This window comes from Notothenia rossii, assembly GCF_949606895.1.
Source record: "Notothenia rossii genome assembly, chromosome: 6".
Lineage (NCBI taxonomy): Eukaryota > Metazoa > Chordata > Actinopteri > Perciformes > Nototheniidae > Notothenia > Notothenia rossii.
The window spans coordinates 14518582-14543130 of NC_136909.1; the positions used below are offsets into that span (position 1 = coordinate 14518582).

At 40.6% G+C, this 24549-nt stretch overlaps 1 long non-coding RNA gene across 1 annotated transcript in view; it reads right to left on the minus strand.

Annotated features, from left to right (window-relative positions):
• Positions 1 to 21931, minus strand: part of LOC307043239 — a 35947-nt gene extending 14016 nt beyond the window's left edge. Inside the window, exons 1-2 of the long non-coding RNA XR_013809306.1 lie at positions 21570 to 21931; positions 7350 to 7409 (exon numbers count right to left, since the gene is read on the minus strand). This is a non-coding gene — a long non-coding RNA (uncharacterized lncRNA). The remainder of the gene's footprint in view (positions 1 to 7349; positions 7410 to 21569) is intronic.
• Between the last annotated feature and the right edge of the window lie 2618 nt (positions 21932 to 24549).

Here is a 24549-nt window from a genome sequence, read left to right on the forward strand (position 1 = left end):
TCAAAGCCGACTAGCTGCACATTGAATCTGATCTATTTTCAAATGAACTTCATAATCTAGGACAAAGCTAATTTCTTTATTATAAATTCCCAGTTGGTTTGAACATGCTTCAGGCATCGGCAATATGACTGACTGCAAAAAATAAGGGACAACTCTTTTCCCATAATGGTGTAAGATCATAAAAAAGAATTGGCATGGAGGTAGTGTTATCAAGTTTATGCTTGTGGCGGAGAAGCACTGAATCAGTGGATTGAAAGCCTTTTCACTCAACCACATCCCTCAGCTCTGTGGCTTGTAACAGAAGTATGCTACCAGCACTATGCAAAACAGCATCATGAATATGCGTAATTAGGTGGGACTGGTGTAATCTTTCTGGGTTATGGGATGTGACATTTGTGGAGCAGGAGCATACATCAGCATAAGCACGACTGACAAATGCAAAATCACTTTCTTTGCAATAAGGCATTTTACACTTAGCAATACAAAACATGCAGTTTCCCTTCATACACTTTACAGCTGCCTGCAAACATGCACAAAGTAATTCAGATAAACAAACACACACAGGTACACACACATACTCGCGCATGTAAAGAAAGGCCCAGTTGGAAACATGCCGTAAAGAAACTGGAAAAAGAAATGTGCATTTGGCACTGAAATAAATCTGTAAGATTGGAAAATAAAAAACTCTAGATCACAGTCCATTTTTTTAAAAGCACAAGTAACACAACCACAGAGAGACAGATAGTACATTTGTGTTTACTAGTAAAAGGAAAATATAAAGGTTGCACTTCATCTAAAAGCATAGACCTGAGAATATGAGAGGGACACAATAACTCAATGATGATGGAGGAAACCTGAAAGAAATGAAAAATGAAATAAAATAGGGCCTAGCATTAGAAGGCATGATACAAAGACTGCTATTGCCAAGCAACGAGGATAAAAAAGGGATGATACGCATGGATGTTTAACATAATATGCTACTAGCTATCAGTCGGTAATGAGCTTTACAAATTGTTGTTAGCGACCAGGAAATGCAGGAGAGCTGATGAGCGAGTCCAAGCTAATTTGCCTCCACACCCTACTATGTGGTTAAGAAATACATAGAAATCTATCCTTTTTTTTTTACACAACATTGAATTACTAAGCAATAAGCATCTGTAATGCGGTATGTTTTTTTCCCTTTCATTTTTTCCTGTGTTAGTATTCAATTTGGAAGAACCAACAAAAGAACTGAACATGTGAATGCACAAATGGACAGGCACATGGGCTTAGGCACACTGACAAAAGCCTCCATTAATAATTGGATCATATTCTTAACAACCAGACACACACTCACTCACTCACACACACAAATTCATGCACATTTTCAACACACCTCTCTGGCTCTTCAGAGAGGGCCAATTTATAGATACTGTACTGAACCCCCCTCGCCACCTCTCGTCTCTCTCTTTGCCTTGCCATGCCCCTTTCCCTTTCCCATTTCACCCATACAGACACACATACAGGAGTACACAAACACACACACACACACACACACACACACACACACACACACACACACAGACACACACACCGGCTCACACACCGGCACACACAGCACCCTGCCACAATCCACCGCCCTGCCACACATACCGAAGGGGAGGACACATCCCTCATAGCACCCAGGAAATTAACTTGACATTTGATGCAGACAGAAAAAATATATTTCGGTGGGGGGAGGGAAAAAAACAAAGTGTACTAAAGCAGAGATAGCATAAACCCATCCCTTGTTCACCCTTCCCCACCCCATCCCCCCTTAAGCCCAGGGACGCATTCAAAGGGGATTTTAGCGATCTGCAATTCAGACGCCACTTGGTGCCCACGAAAAAATGAGCTTCATCTTTTGCCTGTCCTTCCCTGTGTATGCTGTCTGTCCCTCTTTCTTTCCATCTTTTATGATGCCTGCGATCCATTTTCATATCCACTTCCCCTCCCTCTGACTCTCTGTCATTCAATTTGGGAGGATATTAAAAATAAATTATTGGTGGTGTGTTTGAAACCAAGTCCCACCTTTCAAGCTATTCCTTATGAATATAAATATTCATTAAGTTAGTATTAGGATGTTTCAAATTGTTGTTTCCACGCAATTCTTTCCACATTTATCTCATTAGACCCTTCCTCTGATTCACCTATCTCTTTGCTGAGTAGTTAAATTCAAACAGCTTTGTATATCTGGCTTGATCCCTCCAAGATTAACCATCATTTGAGAATACAAAAAATAAACAAATGTCCACTGGTGGATATTTTATACAAAGCAATGACAGCACTAGTGACTCCGTAACAGTCTATGCTTTCACGCAAGCAGACTAGAATATAAAATGCAGTGTGATCTTGCATAATTTGATAAGATTAACGACGGCATCAAAGGCTGCGTAGTAACCTCGGCAAGGGGTCCAAACACCACAAGCGAGAGCAGGCCACAATTAATACATCATTATGCACTGCTATAGTTTATACCTGTAAATACATACAACACACAGCAGAACCCCGACCAGCCAGTGCCTGTCTCAACATCCCCTGCATTAGACATGCAGCAATGTTAACATCATTATGCACAATTGTGAATGTCTGTCTCTGCCCTCCCCCCTTTTACTCCCCAACCATCTTGTGTCTGCGTGTTATTCTGTGTGTGTGTGTGTGTGTGTGTGTGTGTGTGTGTGTGTGTGTGTGTGTGCGTGTGCGTGTGCGTGTGCGTGTGCGTGTGCGTGTGCGTGTGCGTGTGCGTGTGCGTGTGTGTCTGAAAGAAGGGCGTAATTATTTTTATTAAAAATGTTACGCAAGTTGAAACCAATTGACTGCTGATTTTTGTATGGCAAGACACCTCTGAATGCAATAGATGTTGATATTAGCATTGATTTAAGGTGATTGCTATAGTGAATAATCCAAAATACCAAAATACTTGCTATGAAAGATTACAATATTTCTAAACTATGATTTTTTGGCCATATTTCTTGTATTTATCTACAAATTAGGATTTAAAATGTTTAATTTATTTGCGATTAAATACACACGCAATTCTATACCACACACACACACACACACACACACTGTTGTGTTGTATAATGTATTAATGTAAACATGACATATAATTTAGGATGGAAGCAACTGGACTTTAAAGTTGTAAATACTCAAATGAATGTTTTTGCACTTTCTATGCTCATGCATCTGTAATATTGTCTTGGCACAGTATATAGGTAACCCTACTAGTGTTTTAAATATTTATGGTAAGAACCAAATCAAATATCCAGGGAAATAAGTGGAGAATCTTGTTCTTACTGTGGAGACAGACCCAGTTCATCATTACCTAAATCCCCCCAGTTACTGAACGCACTCGAGGAAATGTCACATGTTTGATACATATTTACTGGGAGGGTGAGGAGGACTTTCATTAGCGCTGGTGTTAATGTCTGCTCTACATTTTTCTGAGACACCACTACGGTATAAATATTCCCCCCACACACAGACACAATTACTGCAATGCTATTAGCAGATATTGTATCACATTTGCATCCATTTTGTTTTACGACAGCCTCTTCAGCGAACACGGCATATCGTTGCATTATGAAATAAGGAAAATAATTATGCAAAAAGTAAACAAAAAGGTACATATCGTTTAGGCCTTAGGAGTCGTACTGGGGTGCATTCAGTACTTGTATGCAGAGGAAATTAAGTAGTCTTGTTTTGCTGAACACACAAAAATTAGAATCAGATTAAAACACATATATTTGTAGTTGTCTGCCACAACTTAGATTGTCCGGCAAGTGTATACAAAGTCCTTGGCATCCCTCTGCTTATACAAACTCCCCTCCTGCCACTTCGCTATTCCTTGCTGCCATCGATTTGCATTAATTTGCATGATTTTACAATGTGCATATCCTTTGTTCTGACTGTATCATGATGCAGAAGAAACCATCCCTACCCATCGCTATTACACAGCCCTATGAAAGCTACTTGCATTTAAAAAAAAACTGTATTTTAATCTGATTTAATTTTAAATTGATAAGAAGAGATTTCTGCAAATACCAGACTCATCCCATGCTACACCAATAATAATGTGGTGCATCAGAATGAGGAAAAGAAAAATGAGTATGTCCTACTTTTGTGGAATCTTTGAACAACCATGGAAATGACATAGTGTGCTATCGCTAAGAGGCATGAGCATCTGCAATATATAACACGGGGTAGAGGTTGCATCCAAGCATGAAATATGGAATTACTTCACAAATAGGAAAAAGGAAAATTATAGATTGAAACTAAATCATTGAAAAGAAAAAAAGCCTTTCACCTATTTTACAATATCTTCATAAATATTGTACTCCTTCTGTGGCCTCCAACTTTTAGTCATCATTTATAATTGCTGGCATCATGAATAATTCCACCTTTGCATTTACCATATTATCTTTACTGTGCAAAATTGTTTATTTGTATGTTTGTGAATGGACCTATACCTACTGCAAGCCTCATTGTATTCTGGTTTCTTTTGTTCTCTGTTGTATTATTCGAGACAACTTGCACACACACACACACACACACACACACACACACACACACACACACACACACACACACACACACACACACACACACACACACACACACACACACACACACACACACACACACACACACGCTGGCGCTTTAACACTCCTTAATCATGCAGACACATGCAGACGACTTCATTAATCGCTGTGGGCTTGCACTGATGATGCAGAAGCCGGCCTACTAGACTGGAGGGATAATATCCAGGAATACGGGCGCCACATTTTAAATACTTACCCCCGCTGGCACCATAATAGTAAGCAGCTGTACTCTAAATATGCATGGTTGATAAATGATTATGAGTATAGAATAGGAAATGAGGCAGTGCAATATAAACAAACTATAATGCATAGTAAACATACTGTCTTTTCTATGGGGGATATTTTTTAATATTCCTTATATGCTATATGCTTTTTTATTAACTGAGCTTGAAATAATATCAATCATGACCATACACATAAGAGAGAGAGAGAGTGAGAGAGAGAAATACATTGATTATAAAAAAGTCCATGTTCTTAGCCTTTCTTGATATTGTCTCACAAAATACTGCAAAATAGAAAAGGTGCTCTGGGTTCCTGTTTCAGCTTCAAGCCCCATGACCTTGCTTTATTCTGCACACAGGTAATGGCTGAGGGTGGGGGGGTTACTCATAAAAAAGCCTACCTCTCAAACTAAATAATGCAAAGTCAGATATAGGGGTCTAATGACCCTGACACACTTTTAGCTAGACTTTTAGCAGAAGGAAGGATATGTAAGATGATAGTTTTGTATGTATAGAAAATGTTTGCAAAGATTCTCAGCAGATGGTCTTCAGTTATTCAATTATCTAGTGAAACCCAATTAAACTAAAGTCAAAAGTCAGCTTTTAATGCTATTCAGCCAAGTGTTGAAAAACTGAAAAGCTGTTGACCTACCTCTTTATACAATGACACAGTTCTGAAGTCTCAGGTAACAACATCCTCTTTCACAGAGGGCTAATGGGTTTCACTTTAGCCCTTTAAACACCTATCGAAATTATCCTGGCTACACTCTGCACGCTGAAGTTATGCTGGAATGAAAATATGTATATAGAACATACAGAAAGATGCCAATGGTCAGCTATAACATATTCTATTCAAATCAATGTTATGGTGGCAAAACCATTAATTTCAATGCAACAGGGTCATTTTTGGGAAATGTACTGCAGAATTTGATATACGGCTCCATCTCTCTGTGATATAGATGGAGCTACAGACGTGAGCACTACCTTTTCCTACCCAGTGACTTGCCCTGCCTTTCTAATTGGCCCTTCTGAGCAGTCCACCAAATGTGTGTGAGACAGTATTGGGAGTAATTAGGATGAGTATACTGAGGCTCATGGGTGCTGACATGCCTCTTCTCTTTAGCCACTTTTCTTTTCTTTTTCTAGCATCACTAAGAAATCAACTTTTCAACTCTCAAAACAGAACTTGTAGAATCAATGGGGTGTTTTGATTTGGTTTGATTCTTCCTACCAAAGAGGCCACTGTGTGGTATTATTTTATCTGCGAAATATTGTCTTATTATAAGCATAGTATAGTGCTGTTATATTTTTGTAGCTGACACTAGCAGATGTAAAACGTTTCAGCTAGTTGTGCACAGTGTGTACACCTTTTATCTTAACACTTTGAACCAACAATGCCGCTTTAGAGGTCACTTCATTGTCGGAAAAATGTGGTCAAAGTTGAAATAAAGACAGCACAGACGGTGATTGGTTGATGTTTGCAACTAATGTGATAAATGTGTCCGTGTCATGAACACATCTCAGCTCATTCAATTGTTTCTATCGTTTCAATAACACATAATGTCACATGTTAAAAAGGCTGTGGTTCTAATTGATGGAGCGAGATGTCCTGCACGCAATGCAAACAGTGCTAGGGCTGAGCACTGATTACTGTTACCGCATGGATTTCAATGGCCACAGGAACAGTTTGAAATCACTTCCTGGTTATAGCTACTGTTGGTGCGTATGTGTGTTGTGTTGTGTTGAACAGTGAACAGTAACCTCTGTTTCCCCTGGGCTTTTGTCTTTGTTATGGACCACAGGGCAAAGAGTGGGTCATGGGATTTGATATTGCGCACATCGCCTGAGCTCCCTTCAAACCACTGCCATTCTGTTTACTGTGTCCTCTGGACCATTACTAACATCCATGCCTTTATCCAACACACACATGAGCTAACTTTGCTGCAGGCCAACAGACACACATGGACACAGACTCACACATCAGCAAAGATAGGCACAGTTCGAAAATAAAACTCTGCCTGGAAAAACATTTTTGACCATGTTTTGTAATACTTTGTATCAAAATGTGTCTGAACAAAATCGAATCCATGTGTTTGGTAAGTAATCCTAAACACTGTGTAACAAAATCGAATCCATGTGTTTGGTAGGTAATCCTAAACACTGTGTAACAAAATCGAATCCATGTGTTTGGTAGGTAATCCTAAACACTGTGTAATAAAATCGAATCCATGTGTTTGGTAAGTAATCCTAAACACTGTGTAATAAAATCGAATCCATGTGTTTGGTAAGTAATCCTAAACACTGTGTTTTTTTCAACAACAGTGTGATTTGTACATTTAAAATATAATGGTGATTATGATGCTCAGCATTTAATCAGAAATGTAAAGATTGATTATCAATTATTTGATTGTGTCCTTTAATTACAAGTGGTCGCAATAATCTCAAAAAGACCCCCCCCCCCCCACACACACACACATTTATGCATTTTTGTTTATGAACCAAAGCTCACCTCATGGGGGTCTTCTACTTCCTGCTGCCTTCAGTTCTCCACAGCTCAATTTCTCCATCACTACAGCAAAGACACAAAAAGGCAGAGAGTGAATACATTTACCAAGAGTTAACCTTTACATGTTGAGTTGCTCTTTTTGAGCAAATCACAATTAACATGTTTCCACAAAAAAATAAAAGAGGGAAAAGCAAACACGCAGTTATATGGTAGAGTAAGGAAACAGGGGTAGCATTTACCATCGCTAAATTGACAGGAAATCAAATTGGCAATAACTTTGTGCAAACGTCTTCTCAACCTTTACACTTTGCCTAAGAAGTAAGTTCACTTGATATCTTTATGGCAAGTCAGCTTCTGGTTTGCAGATAATGTGAAGGTCATTGGAGGTATACACATTTTAAGACTTTATTAATATCAGAAATTGTGTAAATGTTAACCTAGAGCTCTAAAGTTGTACTTTTGGTATAAATTATACCTAACTATGTCATATTAACATTTTGATAATTTTAGAAATTGTGAATCTATCCAGTCAAATGCTGGTGAATACTAACTCAGTGTCAGCAGCCATGTTGTTGAACCAAACCACCCTTGACCTCTGCTTCCTCTCACTGGATTGAAAAGGTTACAAGTCAAATGTCAAGGCTAAAGGACAAGCCCAGTTTGAGGTCAAAGGTAAACATGATAGATTTCATCAGTCTTTGGTTCGTTTTTAAACCAAATTATTGACCTCCCACAGCAACATGCCGATGAACTTGGAAGGATCTTTAAAGGATAAACGAGAACCTTAATAACTGGTCTCATATATTACATATTCGATAAGTACATTGCATTACCATGTGGTGGTTATGACGCTACGTCATTTTTGTTTTTCTGGATTTCATTTGGGTTATGTTCCCCAGTGATTGTGAGGCTCTTATGACATGTCAATATCTAACTGACAGATGCCACATTTTATTAGAGCTCTGTTTCAAAGTGCACACACACTCACACACACATCATATTCAAACACTTGCACAGGCACACACAATGTCATGACAGTGCTGCATGGCAATAAACAATGACAGAACCACACAAGATTATTATGATTGTGTTCTCAATTTTATTTATATTTTATATAAAATACAAACTCTAAATATATACATAAAAATCAAGGATCCCGATAAAAGAATAAAAAAACATAAACCTCTGACAACCATTATCTTTAAATTAAATTATTAATTCAGTGATAATAATAAACAACCAACATCTTCACACAGGGCGTATTCTTATACTCCCCATTGCAATGCTCTACAATGTTCTGAGTGTGTTTTGCGGTTGTGTTGCAAACCAGTGAATGTGTGTGTGTGTGTGTGTGTGTGTGTGTGTGTGTGTGTGTGTGTGTGTGTGTGTGTGTGTGTGTGTGTGTGTGTGTGTGTGTGTGTGTGTGTGTGTGTGTGTGTGTGTGTGTGTGTGTGTGTGTGTGTGTGTGTGTGTGTGTGTGTGTGTGTGTGTGTGTGTGTGTGTGTGTCTGTGTGTCTTTTTAGCCCTACGGCAGGGTTTAGGGTAACTATACAGCATCCCCCTCCACCTTCACCCCGTTCCCTTTGCGGCTTGTGTGGCTTGTCTCATCCCATCTCCCTCCTGCTCCTCTATCTCCCTCCTCCGCTCTGCTCCCCCTCTCTCCAACACTACTCTGTTTCTAGCCTACATATGTGTGTGTGTGTGTGTGTGTGTGTGTGTGTGTGTGTGTGTGTGTGTGTGTGTGTGTGTGTGTGTGTGTGTGTGTGTGTGTGTGTGTGTGTGTGTGTGTGTGTGTGTGTGTGTCACGACGGTGCCAGGAATCGTCCACCTGCTTTCTCTAAAGCAGTAGTGTGGTGATGCAGAGGACGCTAGCTCTAATGCAAATTGCATATTTATACACACAATCACACACAGGCAAAATGAGATAACATGAAAAGGAACATAAAGACCGTAGGCCCACTAGCCCTTCTTTTTATAGAGTGTACAAATAAAAATGATGTTTAAGTGAGCTGCACTGATTTGAAACACAGTGTAAGTAATTGAAAATAGGAAAAACTACATCTTGACTTAAGTGAAGCAGAACCAACTGTGCCTTTCTCACACCTTGTGACTCCTCGCCAATTGCACCTACCTATATGACAACAAGAAGTATTCATAAAACAAAAACATTTCCTTTACGAGAGGTGTTCCTACTCTCCACCCCGGTGGCTTTCAGTGTTTCATTATCCAAAGTCGAGGTCTGCTTTGCCACCGGCTCCCCCATGATGCCTGTCTTATTTCCTCCCGGTAACAATCCATTAGCCAACGCCAGGCTCAAACATGCAGCCGCTTAATTATTCCCACTTCTTTGGCAGCACGCCGGGGCGTACCACTCATCAGAAGAAACAGGGAAACAGCTGATATTATATACCTTATGTTGCGTAAACAAGGACACCAGGCTGACTATGACAAGTACACACACCTCATATATTATCCTCGTACACACATATAGTATATTAACATGAAAACTTCCAGATGAATTCACACACTATACATTATACACACAATATACATTTATCAATATAAACTTTGTCAACCAATTTAACCAAGCTGTAACCGTAACACCTCCGATAACACACTTTCTGTTGAGCTGTGTGTGTGTGTGTGTGTGTGTGTGTGTGTGTGTGTGTGTGTGTGTGTGTGTGTGTGTGTGTGTGTGTGTGTGTGTGTGTGTGTGTGTGTGTGTGTGTGTGTGTGTGTGTGTGTGTGTGTGTGTGTGTGTGTGTGTGTGTGTGCCCAAAAAAATAAGGATGATGTGTGGTATAATTCATCTTGAATAATTTCCTGCACATTCTTCCTCATGCTATGCCTCAGGAGCACTTCAGGATGAAAGAGAATGCTAATGCTGTGTCTGTATCTCACTGAACAATGTGTGTCTGTGCGCTGCGCCCGTGTGTGTGTGTGTGTGTGTGTGTGTGTGTGTGTGTGTGTGTGTGTGTGTGTGTGTGTGTGTGTGTGTGTGTGTGTGTGTGTGTGTGTGTGTGTGTGTGTGTGTGTGTGTGTGTGTGTGTGTGTGTGTGTGTGTGTGTGTGTGTGTGTGTGTGTGTGTGTGTGTGTGTGTGCCTGTGTGTGCCTGTGTGTATGCCGCCTCACTAAGCAAATTTATGATAATTAACAGATAGGAGAGGTCAGCTACAGTGTGTGTATGTGACAGTGATAGTGAGTAAGAGAGAAGGAGACAGAAAATGATAGGGGAACAGTATAGCGCTGATTTACATAAATTGGCAATATTGTCACCGACTTATTTTCTCTGCTCTAAAGCAATCCTACTGTCATTTTTGGCGTTACATTTTCGAGAAATACTCTCACAAAAAGAGTTTTATCAGTAACTGTTCCCAAAAGGTAAAATGGTGCACCTTTATCCTTGAGATTGAAGTTAGTACACTGATACATTCGTCATAAATACAATACACTGACTTTTATTTCTATGATGTGTTGCACCTTAAGATGGCAGGCACTCGTTCAAGATGACGGCAATCAATATATTTAATGGACATTATATCACTTTAAATTACCACATAAATGCATCTTAGATTAAATAGTTTCAAATATAAATGATTTTTATGTCGCATAACAATGTTTAGTTAAACTCAACTCAATAAAATCCAATTAGCAAATTGATTATTGGGCTCAAAATAAATTGAAATGCTTAATTGAAATGATTCAATATTACCAAACACTGGTTTGGTTTTGATGATGGTGCAAGTATTAGCGCTTTTACCCAATAAACGGCGTGCAACCGAAAGCTAAACACAGTCCGATCTTGTAGGTGACAGTTATCGAGGAAATTAATACATGCAAATGAAACGTTCAGCATGCAGAGAGGCCGATGAAAGTAAATGAATAATCCACTTTCAGTGCCCCGTGATTCATACCACACAGAAATTGTATGCGTTAATGTGTATGCGTGCACGTGTCTATGCCAGCGGACATTTTAGGTCTACCCTCCTCACACTCTCACTACTGCCAAACGCCTTAAGATGGTGGCACCTTGAGGCAGAGAGAGACACTCAGAAAGCCAACCTCCTCCTCCCTTTCCCCCTTCTTCCACCTCGGGTCCTCACGACAACACAGGACAGGCCCCCCTTCCTAAACCTTAGCCCCCCTGATAAATATTTAATTCATCCCTCTCTAATAAGGATATTAGGCGAGTACACCCCAGCCCTGGCGTATATGCATGAGTCCTTTCTCATCAAATTTACATAAAAGGGCCAGATGCTAATGCGAGCGTAGCAACCACTGCTCACTATTCTATATGCAGTGGAACAGGCTCCCTAGTCCGAGTGCCCATATAATTTAATTGCCGAACAGCATATATTTTTCAAATGGTTCCCCGTATTCAAATTGCATCTAGGCCTCAATATCGTATGCTCTACAAAGAGCGCAAAGACGGCCATATTTTAATTGTAGTGGCGGCACCACTGCAGTATTTATGCTTATTTAATGTTTTCCGAAGCCACTCCTCTTCTATGAAATGATAATATAGACCTGCTTATGCATAACATCAGAAAAAGAAAAATTCAGGGTGTTCAGACAATGAATACAGGTATGTTGTTTTTTTATAGAGTCAGAGCTTGTTCAGACATGAATTACCATTTCAACAATAAAAGATAATTAAGGTTTGGAAACTGCATAACGTTAATAGCGTTGACTAATGGGATGTTGAGGGTAAATACAGTTAGACAATTAGCCTCATCATTTAGAAACAAATGACTTGATACTGTGAGATCGTCGCCGTATACGGTGTACTGTACATACAAAAATAAGATGTCGATGACTTCAAATAAGAGAATAGCATATAGCATGGTGAGAGGCCCCCGATGTTTGTAATTAATAGAGGATGAATAATGCAGTGACACGAAATATATTATTTACACCCTTTCATCTTCGAGAAAGATTCAAAGCATATTTCAGATGCAATTATACTAATTTATTTATAGTGCATAGTATTTGCATAATCAAGAGCCAGCGGAGCACAAATATCTTGGAAGACAGGCTGACAGCCAGCTTTAGACCTGGAGTGTAAAAATAGCATTTATGCACACAGCCTTATTGTGCACTTCTGCTGCTACAGTATTAACATCTAACAATGCTGCTACAGAGCTGAAGCATTATTATGGTTGGAAATACAGGTACAAAGAGAAACATGTGGCATAGCGTATTATGCTTCCTCCTCTTACAACTTAAACAGTTGTATTTTGTATTAAAATAAAAAGAGAATATGTAGGTTGAATGTAAGTATGATCATATGACCAGTTGTCCGGTTTAAGCAACAATGCCTAGTCATTTTAAATGTTGAGGCACTGTGGATGCCTTTATCAGCCAACACAGTACACAATTAAAGACATCTTAGAAAACAACATAATCTTAGAGTATTTTTATACTCAAGACTTATATCAAAATATCGTTTTCTTCCTTTTTCCTTGCCTCTTAATTTAGACATTTTGCAGTGATTGGTTCTATGGTCAGCACTTAAATAAAGGGGGAATGTAGACTGTCGTGTTGTGGCAGATTCGCAAGCATACTGATGGAGATTTGATTTTGATAAAACAATAGTTTGACCAATAAGATGTTAGTGGTTTCATTTTAGGGACAACATCATTTTTGCTTCACTTTGTTTGCAACTGTGGAAACACAATCACAATGTCAGAAGAATGTATCTCAGTCATGTATGTAGTGTTATATTGTACATACATTTTCTGGGAATTTTTATTCTCAGCTGAAATTGTAGATTCTTAGTAGTAAAACTCTAAACTACCAACTGTCAACTACCAAAGACAACGTTTTAATCCCACAAGAGCTGAATAATCTGCTAATTCCAGATAACAAGCCCATACATACAACACAACACTTTCAAAGACGATCGCATAATGCAATGTATGGAATAGATCTCTGACAGCATGTTGGCCGTGCATATCCATGCAGTTAGCTGATGAGGAGGGCCGTACAGCGTGGCAGAGCACAGCATGCCCGCTGCTCCCCACAAGACGCTCAAGTGGCCATGCATGATCTCATTAAAAAGGGTCCAACCATGACATTCCTCTGTGGATTATTGGCAAGTTATGGCTGACTGCTCTGTTATGGAGTAGGTCGATCAGATCCCTTTAAATCGCCATTGACACCATTAATGAAGGTGATGACACCTTTTGAGGGTTAGTGTGTGTCAGTATGTGTGTAAAAGGCCCTTATATTCTCAGAATCTGTTTTGCCTTATATGGAAACCATAACCTCAGATTCGCACAACTCATTGAACAACCACATTATGGCTTCAATTAGAGAAACTTTGACTAAATCAACAAACCAGTGGATTTAAGTTTACCTGACAGGAAACATATTATAAACTAAAATGTGTAAATTGAACCATTTAAAGAGGCACTTAGTGGCTTAATGTTTTTTTGCATACAGCACTTTACAAACACACACACACACACACACACACACACACACACACACACACACACACACACACACACACACACACTCTCACACACACACACACACACACACACACACACACACACACACACACACACACACACACACACACACACACACACACACACACACACACACAAACAGTCTGTCCTGCATTGGCAAGGGCTGATGCTGCCATGCGCACGGTGATCTCACCTACCGTTGCCGTGGCGACACCAACCAGAGGGAAAAGCCTTATTGTGTGTGCGCATGCGTGTGTGTGCGTCCACTTGTGATTGTGGCAGAAGCTTGATCTGGAGGAGGAGGAGGAGGAGGAGGAGGAGGAGGAGGAGGAGGAGGAGGAGGAGGAGGAGGTCGGCCTGTAGGAATTCACATTGTGCCCGGCTTGTTTAAGGTTTATGCTTCATTCACTTACTACCCTTCATCAGAGGGAATACTGAACCGACCCTTTCAATTATCAAGGCAATAAATTCAGCATGGCCGTGTCATTAAAAAAGCAGGCCAGTGCTTTAATAGGGAAAGGGACAGTATATGGGATGGGAAAGGGTGTATGTCAATTAATTAGCATGAGCTATATAGAGAGAGATAAAGAAAAACAGGATGCTCCAACACTGTCAAGCATAGAGACACGGGCAAACATGCATACTCCACACATGCATGTTAGCAGCATCACTTCTCTTATTGCTCTTGGCAAACAGCCAAAATAAACTCCCCTACTACCAGCTGGTACTGTTGAATTATATTAGTGATGAAGAGCTAACTCAGACTATAGGGGTCATCTGCTCATCAATGGGTGTCGGAGGCCTAGCTTGCTCCACAGCCCTGAATGCACCAAATTCATTACCCCTGGTGCACAGATGGTGTCTGGCTGCCTGTCTCAAGTTCAAGTTCATGTCCAGGAGAGACACAGAGAGACACACACACACACACACACACACACACACACACACACACACACACACACACACACACACACACACACACACACACACACACACACACACACACCCAGAGGAAGAGAGAGACATGGCCCAAGCCAGACAGACAGACGTTGTTGACTGAGACACAGCTATTGTTCCCTTTCATCAACATGATGTAGTGGCCTCACTATAGCTAGCCGAGACGCCTCCGTCAGTTAATCGTTGAGACAAACACACAGGAAAACATACACATCATGCAAACCAAGACATACATCCATGCATATATATGTAGATACAAGTGGAGGATGCTCCCCACCACAAGCCATAGCAGCATTAATATAGTCCTGAATTTCTTCTCTGGATTAAACATTTTTGACTGTCTAGGCTAATATGGCAGATGACACTTCATGGTAGCTCTGAGTATGACAACTTTTCCTATTGAAAAATAAGCCATATATCTTACCAATTTGTTTGTGCAAAACATTCTGGGAGTAACTATAAATACAGCCACGCAACACATATTAAAGAATGTCACCCTTATGTCAACTATATTCACATCCTTTGTCTGCAACAGAAATTTGCCTGGCCCGATGCATATTATAAACCTGCTACTGCACCTGCCATACACAGCACAGAGGCACAGTGGATGCAAATAAAAACCCTGGGCACGCTCGCATAAAATATGCTGATTGCCCATCAAATGAATATGAAAACACCTTCCATGGTCGCCATGGTTTTGTTACTCAACATATCACGTGACAACAATGGCTGCGAAACACTGTAGTTGTCAGCGTGGAAGGAGGCCAGAGCAAAGCACATAGCCCCCATTTACTGAGGAGAAGGAAAGGGAACCGTCACCACCCATTTCAACACGCATAGTCAGATTACACGGCTATATATATTTTTTTATATGGAAATGGGTCTCCATGAACGGAATAGCAGGTCCTTTTTTCCCCCAACATGCTTGTATGGCAGGGACACATCTATAAATAATAATATAAAAGCATACTTTTGTGAACTTCACACTAGAAGACACAGTTCAGCCTCATTTATAAAGACACCGAGAAATTGTTTGAACCTTTACACTTTCAGGTGAATTTGAAATGATATTGATGATTGATATAGAGTCGACTGATAGAGAATGCAGTTCATTATTTTAAGGCAGCAGTGGCTGTCAGTGTTCATACAAAGCAGTAATGTTACCCATATTAGAAAGATTTACTCAATCTCCAGAGACAGACAGTAAGCACCATGCTAACCTCTGCCAACCCACACTGCATCTCTCCTCCATGCAACCCATGAGTACTAAAAGAGGCTGTGAAGAGAGATGCATGCATGTGTGATTTGCAGCTGTTTGAGACATGTGATGCTGCTCTCTGCCAGTACAGTGCATCACAGCATTGCTTCACATTCGCTATTCATTCAGTGGACTAAGGTCCTTTTTATATTATGCTTTTAAGGATGGACCTAAAGGTTCGTTTTGTGGAGGGATGATAAAGTCAGTGATTTAGTTTATGGTTTTTACACTGACTTAAACTTCTTAAAATCTACAAATCTATTGGATCTGATAAAAATAGAAAAATTTATTGAATTACATTTCTTGTTTGAGTTAAGAACCAAAATCTGGCACTGTTTTAAGAATACATTTGTAAGAAAAAAAGAACAACTGCAATGGAAATGTGCATGTGCTGGGGGCTAGGTTACAGATACTGAGTTATTTCGTCCTCTGTGTTGACATTTAGTGTGACCCCCAGACTTGAAAACAGTGTTCCCTTTCATAAAACTAGACAACTATTTTAATCGACTTAACCGAGGACAATAAGACTTGTTTTTTTTCTGCACTGCTCAACCCAAACTGTGTTCTCAAATGTTCTTTCTGGTAAACGACCTGTTATTGTATGGCTTCTTTGATGGGGGTCGGGAACAAGAGACACTAGTTTTGTCTGATGGTGTGAGAAAGTCGGCAAGAGACCTTTTCAGTAAAGGAGGTGTTGAATTCAGCCACTGCGGCTCTGTTTAACACTGCACTTGAATAATCCTCTGTTGCGAAAAGAGAAGAACAGATTTCTGAACATAGTGTGAACTTCAACTATGACTCAATCAGACATTTTAAAACATGGAAATTATAATACATAAACATTTATACAAAGATTGTATAAACAATTATTTGAAATGTCTTTTTTATTAATCAAGACGGTTTTAAACACGTGGTTTTGCACCGGAAGAAGCTTATGACGTATGAAACAGTCGCCAAGTGCAACAGCCACCTCACGTTGTGTTGATAAGTTAGGGGAGGACTATATCACTTATTTATTATACAATTGTGCAACTCAGCTATAAGTGTTACATTCGTATTACAGTGTTCTTGTGCTTTAAATTGTGCTCATTAAATAATTCGTGGCAAACAGAGCCTAATATATTTTCCGGCATAGCCTATCTGAGATCGGCCAAATAATCTTTTGTCTGATAAAATGGAAACCATTAAAAGTGAGCGTTAGGGTTATCCTTAAAACTGCTGATCCAATTTGCACTTTTTTCGTTCCAAAAATATATGTTGTAAAGCCTATATAAATGCTGCTAACAAATGTCCTCTCAGCAACCTTGATCTTAAATCCGTTTAGGGTTCAAGATCAAATACAAATAATGCACATAAATGGCACCTTGAAATGCCCCATTATTATGCAACATTATCTGTGCTTTTTACTAATTCTTAGAGGAATGAGTAGCCTACAACGCCAGGATCCGCGCAGTGAAGTGGGTCTGCAGGAGTTGCAGCCCATCTCTTTCAAATTCATAAACCCGCATAGTTTTAAGATAATGACCCAAAGTCCTCATTATCAGTACAATTGGCGAGACATTACGCATTCAAGACCGTTACTACTCCAAGTTTAGGAGCGCCGCGTCGGCTGGGGCTGGGAAACGTCGCCTCTTTCTTTGGGGATGCAGATGAGTCTGGTGCACTTGACGTCTTTTCATGACCCCTGTCGCCCCCCATCCCCCCTCCCAGCCCCTCCAGGCCCTCACTGCGCTGTCTGTCACATTGGGCCTGGGCATGGCATTGCCACTTGCCCCACCGAGCGTGGGAATGGGATCGTCCAGTCGTTCACATCTCCTGCACTGCGGTTAACGGAATCAATTAAGCAGGCCCGACCCCCCACCCCCCATATTTCCCCAATCCCCTCACTCACTCCCTCCCTCCTCTCCTCCCTCTTCTGCCACCTCCCTCCTTTTCCTACCCCAACTCCCCCACCTCTCTCTCTCCCTCTCTCTCAATTTGTGTCAGTTCTGTATACGTCCTAATTATTACTCTTTGGGATGCCAGCGCCGTTTCCTGACCGGGCTCGATCATGCTGTATCGCACGTGGGTTTCCACAGAAACCCTAAATGTCACTGTTGCATCGTCATGAAATACCCAAAACTTTTAAATATATAAACTGTATTAACAGAAGTGTGTGTTTGTTTGTTTGTGTGTGTGTCTGTGTGTGTGCGTGTGTGTGAGTTTACGAAAATATTATATAGCCTACATTATGCCACCTGAAAGTTATTAATCAATAGGAACAAACAAACAAATAAGCAAAGTGCACAAACAAAAATGCCCCTTATTGGCGAACATTTATAAATGCATTGGGGGGGGGGAACAAAAATAAAACTAATATCAAAATAAAGTTATGAATATCACATCTCTTTTCCATTATATGTCACGAGTCCACAAGTCCTCGATGAGTTTGGAAGTAGTTTTTACTTTCGGTTATCTAGCTTTATGACGAGCAGAACACTCATACAGCTAGATAACCAAAGATAACAACCTACTTCCCAATCTTCAGCAATAATCCACATGTAGGTTTCCTCTTCTGGTCCCCGGGCTTCCATCTCTCCGAGGTCTATTTAAAAGTCATCAGTGTTGCTTTTTCGACATTGTGCATTATATTCCTTATATTCCCTTTTTGCCATTGAAGACCATACTGCACAGCCCGAACTGTTATACACCTGGCGTAAAAGGGCAGCAATTCTTCGGAAAAAATGATATATAATCCCAATGTTAATGTCATATTCACTTGACATTACCATATATTACTGAGTTGAAGTAGGCCTTGAAAATCGCGGGTAAGGTGCAGTCATCCTTGCACAGGGGGCCCTAATTTGCAATGCAAATAGCTCCAATCCCACAAAAGGCTCTTTCGCCTCTATTAAGTCGTTGTGGCAGTAGCAATAGATATCCTGTGAGGCCGGCGGAGAAGAAACACGGTAGTGAAGGGGGAAATCCGGTTTCCTGTGAAAAGTGCAATGACGGCACAAGGAATTACGACGCAAATGTTTCGGATTATGAAGACAGGAGCTTGTTTTTTGGCCAAAGAGTGTCATGTTGTCCGTTCACATCCAGCGTGTATTTAAGGAGAGATAAAGCCGATGACTGCCAAAGGGTCCGTTCTGCTGCACGGCCGGGCGGTGTGGAAAGAGTGGGGGAATAAGGGCCATCCCCACACGATAGGGGGCTGGGGGTGGCCAAAATATGGACCAACCCCGGTGAGGTCAAAGGCCTCGGACCACGACAATGTAACTGCGATGATGTCATGAAAAAAATCGCAAATGCACCCTCCTATCAATGCATGCACAATATCCATCCATTATACTGAGCGCGCTGGAATAAGTCCGCCTTGCATCGAGCAGTCTGCACACCTTCTCTCACACAGGGATGAAAATGGATGGCAGGGCAACCCTATGTTTTTTTTTACACAGAATGAGAGCGATTCAACTGCTTAATAAAAATGAAACAACTCTATGAAGACAGAATCCTGGAGCTGCCTGGGCTTCTTCTTTCTATCCAATGCAGGCTGCATTTTCTCATCGCAATAACACGCTACTCGCTCGCTCATTGCGCTCCTTCTCATATAGTCTAACAGTCATCACTGTGGTTAAATGGCTCTCACGTTCTCGATTTCGCGTCGATTCCTTACAAACCCTGTGTTTTTGTCATCGTCGCATCCGAACGGTAGACTACAATGCTGTTCAGGTAGGCTGGCGATGTCGCTTCAGAGCTAAATGAAGCCCAAGAGCTTTACCGTGTACGCGTGTCAAGCCGCTCACTTTTCCACAGAAGTGTAAGAAGTGAACGAATGCTTCGCACTAATTGATTAATATAGGCTATTTGGAAGTGGGTCAACAATAACTGGCAGTGAAACATGCGATGCACCATGCGCAGGATTACATGAAACTGCAGGTCAGTTTAAGTACATTGTGCACAACTTTAATTATCGATGTCCATATATCACTTACTATTCAGCAAAAAGTTAGCCTAGGACAGTAATCAACTTAATGAATGTATGTGTGGGAGAGGTAGGGCTTATGTGAGAGTGCATGCGTGCGTGTGACAGGAGAAGTATCAGGTGGTGACAAATTAACACCGGTCTATTTGTCAATGGCATCATCCTCTTTGTTTGTGTCCCATTCACTTTTTAAATCTGGCTTTCAAGTTTACTCTCGGTTCGTCGGTGGGAGGGGCAAGCGGAGGTGTTTTAATGAGCAAATATGAGTCACAGGATTTGCATTTCAATAAGGAACTACTTACTATAAATAGCACTTAGTCTCTCAAATGTCCAGCCAAAGCTATTGCAATCATATTTCTATGTTTCAGTCATTCCTTTCTAAATAACTATACACCTGCCACATATACAAGAATGTATATCAACTGTTCATACTATCCCAAATCCTCGTATCCATGCGTATTTCATCACTTCATTTCTTGTGTGCCAATTTTCACACGTTCACAATCATTTTGTGTTCCTGATCTGGATCTGATGAATATGAGACTGTAAGGCCAACCTGATATCATTAAGATCAACATTATAAAGCTCACCTCATTAGGGTAAAGGAGGCTTCAGAATAGGCCTCCCACACAGAGGCCATGATTTAATCACATCACACCATTTTTTAAACGCTCAAACTGCTGATCCACTTGAAGTTTTAATAAGCTGTATATCCGTGAGGGTTAATTAATTGCCGAGATGCCAAAATAATACCATAAGTGCATTATTCTGTTCGCATTGTAACCTATATTATTTAAACAAACGAGGTATTAGTGCGCAATATCTCATGGATAAACAATACAATACACGCTTTGTTACATATCTTGTGTGGCAATTTTGCTGACCTTTTTTCCTATAAGCCAATTACTATTACCTGTCAAATCTCTTGTTAAAAGTATGTAAAAAATCTTGCTAAGCAATTTGTATGTGGTTTGCTGAAGTGTTTCTGCGCGTACATGAGTCACACTTCGCTCCCGAAATCATAACTAACACTTTATCAAGTCCCTCTAGCCAAAGACAGTGTCTTGCTGTCATATAGATCTAATAATAATGATAATTTCAGGCAATACCACTTTTAACAAGATGTTCCTTTTTAAAGTTAAAGGAACTACTGCACATTCTGCTAGGGATACTGTCGAATAAAGTCTAAAGTGACATTTATTTCAGAATGAACGAGAACTGTCCATAAAGTGCACCATATTAAAGCCAACTAACTATATTGATATACATTTATTTCACACACCTGAAGTTACCGGTCAGTTTACATTTAATGCTAAAATGCGCAAAAAGTCTAATCAGTGTGTCCTGATTCCAAACTGAGAAAATGTTCCCATTCACAAACTTCACAATTAATTCCAAACAAGTGCACTCTGCCTACGATTCAACAGTCCTGATAAACTATTGATACAACTACACCTACTTTTTCTAATCGACAGCATTTATTTAACTTTTACGCACATTGGAAACCTTTGCGCACACAATTACCTCTACGCAGCCTATTAACACCGGCAGAAAGTTGCACTTACTTCCTAGGAGAGTCAGTTCACTGCAATCGTCCAGAAAGCGTCCCAAGCAGGAGAAGTACACTAGTGTTCAGTTTGGTCCGTGTGTACCGTGATATGGTCCCCTCAAGTATCCCAGCCGTATTATGTGGTTGGGAGGGGGGGCATCACTTTAAAATTGCCGCTAACACTCAGTAGCCTGCATTAGACGTGCTTCGGCTGCTCTGTGCAAAGCATGAGCATATCCCAAGCACATGATAGAAGAAGAGGAGGAGGAGGGCGGTATGGGGAGAGGGAGCGAGATGAGGGAGAGAGACAACTTTCCCATAACGTCTACAAGCGCCAAATAGAAAAGTGCATGCACACTTAAGCTCTCAGAGTGTGCAAGTTTTTCCCCCTGTTGGTGGTGGGGTGGGATGAGGAGGGAGGAGGGGATGAGGAGGAGGAGGAGGGGGGGGGGGTGTAAAGTCCATCCTTCTGTGTGAGGAGAGGACGTGCTCTGAAATTCAAACAAGTTCCCTCGGTTCTTTTGTTGCACGCACGAACTGAGGCAGCATTGTTCGCGGTTTGGCGTGGAACTCTCCGTCCCTTGCCCTGACCAGGTTACAGAGTGAGCCTCGCAGGGTGGTAATGAATTTGCTGCAGGCACTTCGCTAACACGCTTTGACAAACGGAACGCATTTACCGGTTTACAGACAGAGGAGAAATGATTTGCTACATGCAATTCCCAAACTAAGTCTAGAATGAGGTCTATAATAAAAAGGAAAGGGAAAAAACACAAGGCTTTAAACTTCATTCAGAATGTTTTTGATTGGATCTTTGTGTACAGTACAGGCCCTGGACTTGTGAATTGAACCTTACTCCCATGAGCCTAATAAGAAGTAATCGTATAAGACTCCCACACAGGCGCGTGCCCCGTCCCAAAGTGGACACACACACATTGACACACACACACAACCCTTGAGAGAGAAGGGAAAATAAAGATAAGAAACATCTTTCACATAGAAAAAGTTAGAATGAGGTGACCTACTTATCAGTAGCCTATCAGTAGCCTGTGTCTTCAGCTAATTCTCTTGGTGATGACATACTTTTTTCTGTTTTTGTTAATATTAGGCTACTAATGCTCGACTTCTCTGCAAAACGAGTTGGACCACTTTTGATATAACTTCCCTCTATCCTTGGTGAAAACGCAGCAGACTGCTCCTGCTAGGCTTTTTTTCAGATATTAGAAACATCTTCTTTTTTTTTCAAATTCATTTTCTTTATGTGTCATTTCAAAAATAATTTCAAGAAACCATCATGTGAGTTAAAATACAGAAACTGGGAACGTAAATATGTTATTACCCCCTCCCTCTTTTCCTAATTGCAGGCGTATCCATTAGATTCAACCGGATTCACGTTTTAGTTTAACAGCGAGGCACGTTCAATGACGTAGACAAGCATATCAGCTACGTGCAGCCATATTTAAATACATCAAGGCAATTAGCGCATCAAAATATGCAAATCCCGCTTACTACATAGTCCGCCCGGCCGCAGTCGGAGTAATTCCCCCCCCAAGCCAGTTCTTGGGTGTTTGATTGCCGATTTTAAAGCCAACATAGTCTTGTTTGTTTTTCCAAAAGGCTTCGATAACGTGAACGGGACAGAAGGCAGGCATGAAGAGGAGAACAGTGGCTCCTGCGTGGAAAACCGCCCATGCATAATGAGACGACTCGCTCCTCCATTCTCCTCCGTTGGCTCTGGTGTGCGTATTATTTTTTTAATATTGATGCATATTCAGTGGGTATATTTGCATTTTATACTTATCGCTCAGTGTTTATTTTACATGCTTATGCTTTTGGATCGATGTAAATCTTGTTGTAGCGATGAAATGTATTAGCCAACCTAAAATCTCAGATGTCATACTCTAATTGTCAGGTAATGTGATGCTGGTTGCAGTGACACGATACCGGCAGCGTTGTGGTCTTAATAGTTACAATTGTCTTTAATGTGAATAATGTAAATCGGCAAAAGCCTTTGAATACTCATTTACAGCATGCATGAACAAAGAGCTCTATGGTGGACACACAATGGAGGAGATTCAGGGGCATTACTGAAGAGGTGATGCTTTAATTCTCATAACATGAGAATGACACTGGCTGTGCAAAAACTTATAACCAAAAAGTCCCTTGCCCAGTTTGGAGCAAAATCCGTGACGCAGCGCTGATATTTAGGCTACAATTTCTCAGGCTGTCTTCTCGGTCTCCGTGCACGCGCACAGTGGTACCAGGGACGAGCGTGGCCATGCAGGTGCAGATTGCGTTTAGAGAAAAATATCTATTCCCGTATTATATAAAATGCAAGACATATATTCAAGAACTTCTAGTTCGATTATATTGTAGAATCACTTAAACATAATCTGTGTGATGTCCATACAGAAAGCAAATCCTAAATAAAAACATTATAACTTACCTCAAATTATCAAAATCCAACGGTGCAGCTGCTGGAACTGAGTGCGATGTTTCTATCAAGTTGGTGGGACGTTTTCCAGAAGGGCAAACTTTCTGGTTTCAGCCAAAGCTCGTACAGTCCCTATAGGCTACTCCCCTCGTCATTGAACCTTGCTCTAAACTGCTTGTGGCTCAACACCAGTGGTCAGGCTGGCTCACGTAAAGATATTCAGAGCCACAGGAGTCCATCACCCCACCTATAGGTCCCTCACTCTTAAAACTCATATTTTCTTATTACTTGTTTAAAATATTAGAATATTACGTTACTGGTATAAGCTTAAATAGTCCTCTCATCATCCTCTGTTGTATCACCCACATTTCATCCCCATCTAAAGGATACACACATTCGTTTACTAAAAAAACGCTCATTAAGTGTTAAGAGTGTGTATTGTTTCATGATTTGGCTATTGATACAATCAAACTAGAATTCTTCCAATACAATATTTTTTTTAATGACAGCTCGATGCGAGTACGGTTTTAGAAAAGATGGTGGTAGATGATTTAACAAAACTAAT